Consider the following 12,635-nt stretch of genomic DNA (forward strand, 5'->3'; position numbering starts at 1 on the left):
AAAATAGAAAACTCATATTTTATTCCAGTGTTTCTCATATATATTTCTCAGCTTTAAAGAGATTTCCAAATAAAATCTACAGTATTTTGTACAATGCATCTGTCACTTGGTAAAAGCTAGAAGACATTGACAAATGACTACATGGAGAGATTGCTTGACATGTCCTCATACTTAAACCAAGAGTAAACTTATTACTTATAAGTAAACTAAAATATGATCAAGACCACAAAAATATGGGTTACACTGAAGCAAATCAAGTTGTGAACCACTGATCAATGATTTATACTTTTTCTGGTTTGTGAACTAACAGTAATAAAGTTAGATTTATATGAGAATAAACATGTTTTGAAGTTGTGAAAATATGACATTTCAAAAATAGCATCAAGATTATGTCATGCCTAATAACAGTGAAGTAATTAATCACATCCAAACATCCTACAAAAGTGGCCGATGTCAACACAGAGTTGGTGAACTTGACAGTTTGCCATTACGAAACATGATTCTGTCAGACCCTCGTTTCTCAAAAGAGCCTTTCATGAGTGTGCAAGCAGCGTGCAACATTCGGTTGCTCCTCAGAACATTGAAGGCTTCTTTTCATCCTCTCCACACTTTCATCTTCCTCTTCTCCTCGCTTAAGTGGCTTTCCAATATTTTCCATTAACCATCAAATAGAATCATTCACGCCAACCTGAGTAATTTCCGCACTCACTTGAGTAAAGGAAGTCACCTGGGCAGGAAAGACTAAGAGCATTACAAAATGGATGGTTGAAGAAGGGCGGCCAATGATTTTTGACAAGTCGGTTGTTGAAACTTCCAGTAAAGTGCGAAACAGTGTTCACTTTCAGGACTGGTTTTCTTTTTTTGCAAGCATGTATTTTATTGTGGAGTGAATATTTTAACAAGGAAACAAAGCCAGCGGCTCCTTCACATTGCTAGAAATGAGCATTGCATACTAGCACTTACATTTGATAGATTTTTTTGTGCAGGTTTTTTCTTTGCATGCAAGGGTGCACCAGACTCGGCACTGAGAGCTTGGTATCTACCATCTATTCGTTATGATGCCCTCTAAATACCAGTTTTAGGCCGAGTCCGCTGCGCTTGAGTGCACATACCTGATTTTTTTTTTATCCTGAACTCACCTCATAAGAGCAAATCCTCTACAGATGATGTGCAGAAATGACAAAGGACATTTATGTAGGTGATATTGTAAGGAATAATATTGCTCTACTGAAGACAGTGAGGTTTTTCACTACCTTTTCACAATTTTGCAGGCGTTTCACATCCTGATTTTAACTCTCAAGGGCTTTAAAACATCTTCTCTTACCTACAAGTTATATTTCACAGCAGTGCCATTTGAAAATGGTATATGTAGACCTTTATATCATGTCAAATCTTCGGAGGCTCCATGACTTAACGGTTCTCTATATAAGCACAGGAGTATGTGTAAATGTCTGGGAGAAGTAAATTGTATCCATTAGAGTAATATGCAACTAGTGGGCTCTGTATGTAATTCAGCAAATAGACATAGCAATATCTCCTTCTCTGGGGATATCTTGAGTAATAAACTTGCCACGTCTGCCCTCATAATCTAATACATGAATTGTTCCTGTTGTATGTTGCCAACAAATCCATGTAACCTCTAATGCACATCAATGCATCTTTGATATCATATATATAAACTGAAACATGCTTGGAATTATTGGTAGTGGCAGGTCTGTTTAAGCACAGAATAATGTACTTTCAGACCTGCTGTTTAAACATACCAATGTCTGGACCATCCAGTGCTGCAATAAACATACCAATGTCTGGTATACAGTGCATGCAGAATTATTAGGCATGTTGCTTTTCTGATCATATTTTATTCCCAGGCACATTTTGCCAATTCCAAACCATATTAATCTTAATAACTACTATTAATGTTGTATTTAATCATTTATAAGTGATATATAATTGTTCATGAAGGCTGGAAATGAAAAACGCCTTTAATTCAGGTGTGCAGAATTATTAGGCATGTTTTCTTTTACAGATAAAATAAGCCAAAAACCAGATTTAACTAAGACTGAAAAGTCAAAAATTATTAAATGCCCATGAGAAGGATACAACACTAATGCAATACTAGAAATTGCAGTTAAGGCATGACCATTTGAAAGTGAAAGGCTCATTGGGTCAGCAGAGTCAGACAAAAAGAGATGGAGAAGAAAAGACACATGTTAACTGCAAAATAATTAAGAATTAAGGTGAAGAATTAAGTGTGAAACCATTAGGAACCCTTTAGTCTCCAGCGCCACCATTTTCCAGAACTGCAACCTACCTGGAGTCTCCAGAAGAGCAAGGTGTCAGGGTCTCAGAGACTTGGGTTGGGTAAAGTTAACATGTGTCTTTTCTTCTCCATCTGTTTTTGTCTGACCCTGTTGACCCAATGAGTATTTCACTGTCCAATGGTCATGCCTTAACTGCAATTTCTAGTATTGCATTAGTGTTGTATCCTTCTCATGGGCATTGATAGTATGTATATATGTACATGTACATATAAGCAAAATAATTTCAAAAATGCATTTACATCTGTTTGTTGTGTGCATCTTCAAAATGTATAGAAAATAACTTGATTTTTTATGTTCTTGAAATACACAAAAAATAAGTTGGGTGCATTTTCAAATGAATTTAAAAAATAAAATAAAAAAACCTGCATTGCTGTGTGCATTTTCAAATTAATAACAATATGAAACTCTTTTTTTATTGTTAATATCATGCATTGTTAATTTTGATATTATTGTTATAATAAAATATATTACTTTATAAAAGTACTGGAATATTAATGAAGTACCACAGGAACACGGAGACAAAAAAATGACATTACTTTAAAAAATAAAGAAATATTCAGCAAATAAGAAAAGTATTTACATCGGTTTTGATGTGTGTATCTTCAAATTAATTTTATATTAAATTTGTTATATATATATTGTTAATAGACTATATATATATATATATATATATATATAAAATATTATAATAAAACATAATACTTTTTACAAGAACTGTAACATTATTGAAGTACTGAATGACATGGAGTACATGGAGTCAAATGAATGTAAATCAAACAAAAACAAATTAAAATGAATATAGCTTAATACCGCTCTAACATGAATTAATAAAGTTCTAACATGAACTTTGTTGAAAACATTCAATATTTGTAATTATGTTTGTATGAGTTATTCCAGTTATAATTTCAGTTAATTTACTAAAATATGGAAGAGCATTAAGTACCAATGCATAACATGTATTCTTACTGAATTAACAATCCCACAGTGAAGGCTAGTTTGCTAGTAGTGACCCATATAACTATAGCCCTCATTTGACTCCCTTATAATGATAACACTTGTCAAATATCTGTCTGAAGATGCTGTGTGGATCAAGTCATTGAGGGCCCTATTTAAAGATCTAAGCGCATCGTCTAAAGCGCAGGGTGCAAGTGCACTTATGGCGTGTCCGAATCCACTTTTGCTAGTTTAACAATAGGAAAAATGGTTGGCGCACCAGGCGCATGGTCTAAAAGGGTTGGTCAGTTGGTCAATAGCACAGTCTATTTCTGTTGCCTCAAAATAGCAATGCGCTGCATTGTGCCGGGTGTAAGATAGGGCCCCAAATATTTTATTTCTTGCCAAAATATCACGTCTGCTCTTCCTCTCAATAACTGCATTCAGAGGTCGAGTCACGCAATGCCATGTTGCGACTGGTTCAGTGCATACTTTTAGAGATTATATTAGAATCAAAGCATCTTTTGGCAAAAGCTGTTGTACGCGTCTGTGCGGTGAAGTAAAAAACAAGCCTTGAAGTCTGTTTTCCATCCCATTGGTGGTAAATCGGCGTCCAAATGAGTTCATCTCCTGAGGCAAATCTACAAAAAAAGAGAAAGAAACAACTGTCTCTTGCAACGTGGTGGATCTTCTGTCAGATGTCACTGAATGAGGTTTAGAAATACAGTACTTATTACTCATAGCTAATTTGCTTGCTGTTTTTAGTCACTGACAAAGTGGCAAACTAGTTTGACGGCGTAAGGGGCAAGTCATCACAAATGCCTGCTCTCATATTCCTTCCCGTCAGTCGCAACAGAGTTGCTTTGGGCTAGCCCTCAAGTGTTTGACAGATTTCTCGCCAGCTCTTCTCCTACATATCTGCCCGAGCCAAATGAGAAGCTCTTTGCTCCCAAATGTCATAGTCCTTACCCTTGACCTCTTCAGACAGGAGTTTTTTCAAGCGAAATGGGCGGCTACTGAAAAACCTGAACACGTCGAGCAACTTTTCCATTAAAATGACTGTCCTATAGTAAACCACAGAATACCACAGTAATCACGAGAGAACATTTCGGTAATATTAGCATACAAGCTAATTTACAGAAATATATAACTTTAGTGGACATGTTTTTAGCATGAACAAGTCATGAAGATTAGAGTTGTTGATATGCGAATGCAACTATGCAGTGTTGTTATTGTTAACTAACATTGTTTTAAAATCACTTTTGGTAATTAAAATAAAGATGAAATAAAACAAAATATAAATATTAGATGGAAAACTTAAAAAAAAAAAATATATATAATTTTAGTTTTAAGTTAAGGTGCTAAAGATTAATGAAACTGAATTAAAAAGGAATTAGTGTTTATAGAAATATTAAACATGATAAAATCACATAATTTCCAAAACTGACTAAAATTTTATTTAAAAAATATATAAAAAAATTAACTAAAAGAAAAAGACAAACTTGAATTAAAGTATAAAAATAAAAGCTAATTCAACACATTTATAATGCATTAATTATTCAAATTATGAATTAGTATAATACAGCACTGATGCTATGATATTTTGTGTGGTACAAGGGTGATTCTTGTGATTTCAAGGGAATTTCTAGGGATTTGTGGCTATTTCTAATGTTTTAAGAATGTTTCTATGTGCATTATATAGTATCCCTTGTTCTCTGTGGTTGCTAGGGGGTTGTGTATGATTGTCAAGGTGTTGCTATATGGTTGCTAAGGTTTTGGCATGTTGATATAATGCTATGATATTCTGCATGGTTGATTAGGGATGCTGGTGGTTGCTTGTGGTTAGGGTGTTGCTTTCTAGGTGGTTGCTAGGGTGTTGTTTACATCAGAATGAACTATTACACATATACAAAGAACTGTATGAATATATTAATGACTGTAAACATATTAATGACTGGCCCTCATTTTAGTACACTAGTTGCACAACCTTCCTCAAAAAAGCCACTAATCGCATGCACATTTCGTGTTGTCTGAATCCTGACTATAGACCTTATGTAGCTCAACCTTTTCAGCGCTGCACTCATTGTGTTCTATCTTCCAGTTTGTATTTCCACAGCATGAAGGTAAGATCTTACAGATTTATGAATGCACCGCTCGTTTTAAAATCTAGTGACATTTGTTATGAAATCCGTTTCAAACATTTCAATGCTCATGATAACTTGTGTTCACTCTACAATAAGTAAATCCACTTCACCAGGTAATTGCTCTTCGACAGCGATGCCGTAGTTTAAAGACATAATTCTAAAGATGGCTGCAAGCTTGTTTGGCACATAAGGTCTTTTTTTTTTTTTTTTTTTGTCTCCGTTAGATACATTAGTATTCAAGGTCATATGTAACTAACAGATTGTATCTGTTTCCTTCTGATACAGTTGATGAGTTTCCGCTCTAGACGTGCTGTCTTATGAATGTAATTGATGCAGTCTTCTTTAAGGGATAATGTGTTAACATTAGCTTGACATGCTACCTGTCCTGTGCTGTTCTTGTTTGCCGTGGGGAGACACGTATTATGGCATGTCAGCAGGCAGCTCATTTAAGAATTCAATGCCCACCTTGACCCATGAACCAATGCTGCCATGTGCTTTTTTTGCTACAAAGTATGTTGACAGATGATGAGAACTGTCCTTGCATATGAATCACAAATGCGAATAGTGCTTGTCCGTGCAAAACTTGTTGCCATGATGCAAGGCTGCTGTGGCATATCATTATTATCCAACTTTAATACTGTTCAGATGCAATAAATCTCCAAAACAGTGATGGGAAGTTCAGATGAGAAGATAAGATTAATGATTGCATAACCATTTAAAAATAAATCTGTTGAGATGAGATTAAGTGACATCTATGGTCAAGGCGAAAAGTAAAATGAGAGGGGAATATCTTACCCCAGAGGCCTTAGCAAACCAAAACAGTAAAAAAAAAAAAAAAAAAAAAAAATCCTTAAAATAAAGTAGCTCACTCAGTCAGGTTTGACAGAGTAACGAGGCCGCTCAGAAAACCAAAGGGTCAGCAATAAAACCCACCGACCTTTAACCTCCGTTCCACTGCAGAATTCCTCAGACTTAAAGGGCAAGTGGGCACAAGCTTAAGTGACCTCTTGTGAACTCTGTGCTGTCACCCACTTCATCTGGAGTTTTTGTGGTAGACTGGTCTGTCAGTCTCAGTTTGAGATCTGCACTGGACACCAACGTCAGTCTTAAAGCTTCTCTTTACTTCACGGCTGAGTCTGGCCCTCTCACAACGCCTGCCTGACCAACCCTGCGGCTATTTTTAGCTGCTTCACTGCACCTCCAAAATGAGCACCAGACTTTCCTTTTTAGATTAGATGGCCTAATACAGCCTCCTCTTTTGATGGTTTAGGAAAGGGGGGTGGGGGGTGGGGGGTTGATCAATTCCTCTTGCATATTATGCAATCACCTTGAACTAACTTTGTGGTCTCACGACTTAGCTTCTCATGTCACATATAATTTCCTCTAACCCTATCTTGATTCATTGCCTTGGCTTTGGATTTTTATATATATATATATTTTTTTTTTTCTTCCCTGGCTAGATTTCTTTTCTTTCTTTCTTTTTTTCGCTCAGCAATAATTCCTGAAACATCCATTTCTCCGGGTACCTGACAAGGATAATCTCAGGATTAAGGCTTAAAGTGTCAGTGATCTCAACTGTCAAAATTCTCCTGTAGTTACAAGTGTAAACGTATGATTACCTTTCGTCTGAGTTACCAATGTAAACACAAAGGAAATATGAAAGCCAGATGGAGGTGGGACAGCATGACAAGACGAATCTGAGTTTTCTTGCTGGGGTGTGTCCTTTGTCGAGTTCTCGCTACAGGGCTGTTGTTTATCTGAAAAGTTTGGCGGCATGCATCTGGACAGTGTCCAAAAGTAGGTGCATCCTGTGTTCTTGAAAGATTAATGCACATTGTGATTTAAATAAATCAAACAGGAAGATCAGGCGCATTCAAACTGTCATGATGCAGATGACACAAGTTGGAATCTTTGTAACATTTCCCTCCACCATCATGTCATCCTGCTATGAATAACACTGGATAAAAGGAACACACACACACATATGTATATGGTGTCAAGCCTCGGAGAGGCATTTATTAACAGAAAATGTCAAAAAATGGGGAAATAAAGTATTAAAATAAAAGGGGATCTGGTGTCCTCGTTGTGCCAGGGAATTGTGAAGGATGGGTAGTGAAGAGATGGGATGGGTTCAGGTAAGGGGGCGGTGTCCGGCGGTCGTACGCGCTTCTCTCTCTGGTCTGAGGCGCGAGTGGGCGGTGGCTTTGGCATCGCGGCTTGTCATCTTTATCCATGACAACTTGAGGAGAATAGCGGCCTGGCATCCTAAGTGGAATCACGCATGCTTCTACGTTCGGACCGTGGGTCTGGCGTCTCACAACTCCGTCGGCACAGGAATCCTTCTGCGCTCCCTTCCTGGACCCACGAAGACACCAGTGTGCATGCACAGGGAAGAGACCGGTCTCTCGAGGAGAGGCGCGCTCAGCATTTAACAGCGACTGTGATGAGGCTTCATATTCTTCAGGTGTGCCTCATCATACGCCGCCAATTCTCCTCTTCAGCGCCTCTCCTCTCCAATCACACCGACTCCAGTCGGGAACCTTGCGAAGGGCGGCGAGTTAAGGGACGGGGGGTACTTCTCAATATCCCTCCTCGTCTCCTCCGTCCTCCATCCTATGACCCGGAAACCGATCGAGCTCAGCCATCTTGAAGGACATCTCAATTCTCTAATTACTCCGCGGGGAGTCGAGGATCGAGGAGTGAGGAGGCTTCCCGAGGAGTTATGATGGGTACACACCAAAAGATTTTTTACATCTTATAAGATTTTCAAAATGTGATAGACCACAAACATGAGGACAAAAAATTCTAGATTTAACCATTTTGCTCCTATAGTGTACACGAGCATATTTTTAACCAGAGTCTCAACTGTGAACACAGGAAATCTCGCGAGACTTAGAATAACCATGGCGGAAGATATGCAGGAAGAAACTACGATGATAGTCACTTGATAGTCGGAGCCGCCCTGACGTTCTTCCGAGCAGATTAGGACACTCTTAACACACCTCACACCAAGGGAAAATCTGATAAGATAATCTGTATAACCATCAAGATAATCGGGACATAGCTAGGATTGTCGGAAGGGGGGAAATCGGCCCAAAATCAGCCCGATTATCTTTTGGTGTGTACCCATCATTATGAGCGAGGATACACAGTATCCTATGTGGAAGAGTTTTATCGACTAAACGTGACGCACGCATAAATTCTCCTCCCCCTTCACATCGGTCACAATAATTTTTATTTCTACTTTACTGTTGCAGTTTATAAAAAAAACACACATCTCACATATTTCAACAGGGTATCTTCCTTTATTATTATTTATTATGAATTTCTTAAATAAACAAACTTCAACAACATAAGGGCAGATCCTCTGAGCGCTGCTGATGACGCGGTGAAGTGACGCTCGAGTGATCAAGTATTCTAATGTATAAAAAAAGCTTTCATTCGATTCCTCTGTCCTCCTTTTCTTTCCTCGCAGCCTTCCCTTGTATCCTACAGTGGGAGGAGCTGAGACACGAGGAAAGGGAGTGAGGAAAGGAAACGAGGATACACAAATAAGAAATGAGAATTTTAAATGCTGTTATTTTGAACTTGCTTTACATCAAAGAATCCTGAAATATGAATATGTGAAGCAGCACAACTCTTTTTGTAACATTGATAATAACAATAAATGTTTCTTGAGCAGCAAATCAGCATATTAGAATGATTTCTGAATGATCATGTGACACTGACAACTGGAGTGATGTTGCTGAAAATTCCGCTTTGGAATCACAGGAACAAATTAAATGGTAAAATATGCTAAAATAGGAAAATAATAAAATAAATGGAGCCTTGGTGATCATACGACTTATTTTATCAGTGATAAAGATCTTACTGAACGGGGTGGATTGGAATCCACTGCTGCTTCAATGTATATGTAATGAGTGATTATAATCAAGGTATTAATACATATTTTTCCTTCTAAATATCACATGAGTTGATATCTGAATGCAGTAACAGTGCTTGCTTATTTAGCCCGGCTTCCAGAAATGAAATAGGGACTTGTTTTGTATTTGAGAAAGGTCTCCAACGTGTTAAAACATACAGGGGTCATTGAAGCCAATAATTTAAGGGACCATTTCTTTGTTAAAGCCTTACTTTCCAGTTAGACTAAAGTGTAGCTCTCCTTGAGAGAAAGAATGCATTATCTTGATGTTTTGAGAGGACTCTCCTGTTTATAGATAGAGCCTGGCCAAATCCAACCTTGGAAAAGCTGTGTGTCAGTGTGTGTGTTAGTCTTCTTGGTTACAGGTTAAGTTCGGAACCACTGGCTTTATTGGAGATTGACTGAGTTGTTTTTTTGGGACATGTTGGCGCCCAGTGACCCAGATCTAAGACCTGGAAGGTCACGACGTACCTAACTTCGGGTCCGAGTGTCAGCTGCATAATCAATGGAGATTTGCTTCAGTCTATCTGTATATGTGTGGAAAATTACCATGTTTATCTATTTCTTAGCCAATCAGAAACTGCAAAGCAAGGACATAGTTCAGACCTTGGTGAAGTGTATAACTGCTTTGATCTTTGTCACTGTAAGCGAGGCGGCCTACGAACTCCTGTGTGAGTCTTGAAGCTGACTTCTGCTGATGAAACTGCAAACTATCTTCAGTAAAACTTTTCTTCAATTTATTATAATTCTGACTCCAGGTCTTCTTTCAAATATCTGGTCCTTGGGTCCTAAACTGTTACCCCCTAACATTACCGACCACAATCTTTCGAACAGTACACTTAAAACCTGTCTAAGTGCAACTTGCAATTTCTGTCAGATGTATCAGATAAGACTTCCCACCAATTGCCGGTTACCGTCTTTAACGACGTGTGTGATGTCATAGAGTAGGCGGAACTAGTGACTGACTTCTGGAAACAAAGCGTAAACAAACAATGGTGTGTTAGCTTAATGTTAATTCCAGTAATCACCAGGTTGCTCAAGCGCCGCCGCTTTCGTTCGCAAACATTTATCTTTTTTCACTCTGTCATGGTAGTCCCTCGAGGAAACATAATAAAGACAGGAGTATTGTTGCCATAGCTCTTTCCTCCAATGCACAATTCCACCTAGCGACACCGATACCATTGTCTCTCTTTTGTTTTGCCATGTTTGAAAGCTGTGTGCAGAAGAGCTTCTGTGCTCCTATTGGTCAATGTCACAGATGTGACGGAACCCATCGCGGAGAACTGAAAAAAAAGAAAGAAAAAAAAACTGGCTAGTCTTTCTGTAGGGATGTCATGAAGCGTCGCAGTCATCCACGTAGAACATTTTAAATCGTTGTATCATGTCAAATGATTGATTCTTGCGTCCCGACAACCATTGTCGTTTACAAATCACCACATCACCCTACGTCAAACGGGTCGTGCCAAAAGCCATTTTGTCAAGGCTTCAACAATGTATATAATCATTATTTTATAATAATGCTAAGATATTCTCATTATATTAATGATAATGAGATTTTATTTTTTGTCTTACACACAGTATACTGGACATGTTTCTATAATATTCAGCCATCCTTAAAATCTAATACTAGTCATCTTTTGAACATTAGCTTTTTATCGGCATGGCCACAAAGCCTGTATTAAACTGTGGAGGGAGACGTCTATCTGTTTGTGACCCGTGTAGGGCGTTATGTTACGCAGGTGTGTGACCAGAAGAGCTGCTGGCAGCTGTCTGTTAATGCACAACAAAAGGCACGACCCCTCAGGGGTTCCACACACCAAACCACAGCCAAACCAAAATGTTAGATGAGATAAGAGCGACATTCCTGATGTCACATGACACTGACAGTCTGCGTAGGATTGCACATCAAACAAAACTATACATTCCGCCCTGAAAAGGTAAGAGCTGTGATAAGTGCTGATAATGTGATGAAAATTATCAGCGCACATGTGTGTGCATGCCATGTCAAATCCAGGTCACTGATTTCTCTGATGTGAAAGAACAAAGTGAAGCACACATAACTATATATTATTGCAACACCCTCTTTATTTCAATAGGCTTTGGGTCGGCACATATTATTTATTTTTTTAATCCTTATAAATGACATTATGTGATTCAGTCAATAAAGCTTTTATACAGGGAAAAAAAGGAGTGCCATAGAACTGCCATTGACATACCACAGGATTATTATTACAGGCATTTAAATACTAATATTCCCAATGAACTCACTCGGCACAGGCTTTTGAACAGCTTAATGCTTGTATACACTGGCAAATGATGCATGGAAGCATTGGAAATACATTGTTGAGGGATTTATGTGGTTTGGTTCTCGTCAGCTATTGCTATCTTTCTTGTAAAGACAGTGTAGGTTAAGAAGTCATGGTCGGGAAAAATGTATAATTGAAGAACTGACCCTATAATTCATGTGTTGGAATTTGAATTAAAGGGATAGTTCACTTTGAAATTAATTTTTGGTATGTTTTAGCTTACCTCAAGGGCATCCAAGATGTAGGTGTCTTTTTTTCCGCAGTGGTTTCAATTTTGATATTTTTAGGTCAAACCGTTCTTGTCTGTCAGTCATATAATGCAGGTCTATGGTCACTGTCTCAAAGAGCATGCACAGAGTCCAAATTAAAACAATTCCCCGTCGTCCAAATTAAACAATTCCCCATCGTCCAAATTAAACAATTCCCCATCGTAAGTACACATTGATGGCCTAAGACACGAAACGAGCGGTTTGTGTGAGAAAACGAACAGTATTTATATAGTTTTTACCTCTTATACGCAGCCATGTCGAAGTGATCTGATCTGACGTGTACGCATACTGGTGCATAGATATATGCACTAGATGTCGCCTTAAAGACATTCGTTCCAATGAACTGCCGTAGACAAGGCGACATCTAGTGTGTATATATCTATGCACCAGTCTGCGTACACGTCAGATCAGATCACTTCGACATGGCTGCGTATAAGAGGTAAAAACGATATAAATACTGTTTGTTTTCTCACACAAACCGCTCGTTTCGTGTCTTAGGCCATCAATGTGTACTTACGATGGGGAATTGTTTAATTTGGACGACGGGGAATTGTTTTAATTTGGACTCTGTGCATGCTCTTTGAGGCGGTGACCATAGACCTGCATTATATGACTGACAGACAAGAACGGTTTGACCTAAAAATATCAAAATTGAAACTACTGCGGAAAAAAAGACACCTACATCTTGAATGCCCTTGAGGTAACCTAAAACATACCAAAAATTAATTTCAAAGTGAACT

This window comes from Leuciscus leuciscus, assembly GCF_965113295.1.
Source record: "Leuciscus leuciscus genome assembly, chromosome: 3".
Taxonomy (NCBI): Eukaryota; Metazoa; Chordata; class Actinopteri; order Cypriniformes; family Leuciscidae; genus Leuciscus; species Leuciscus leuciscus.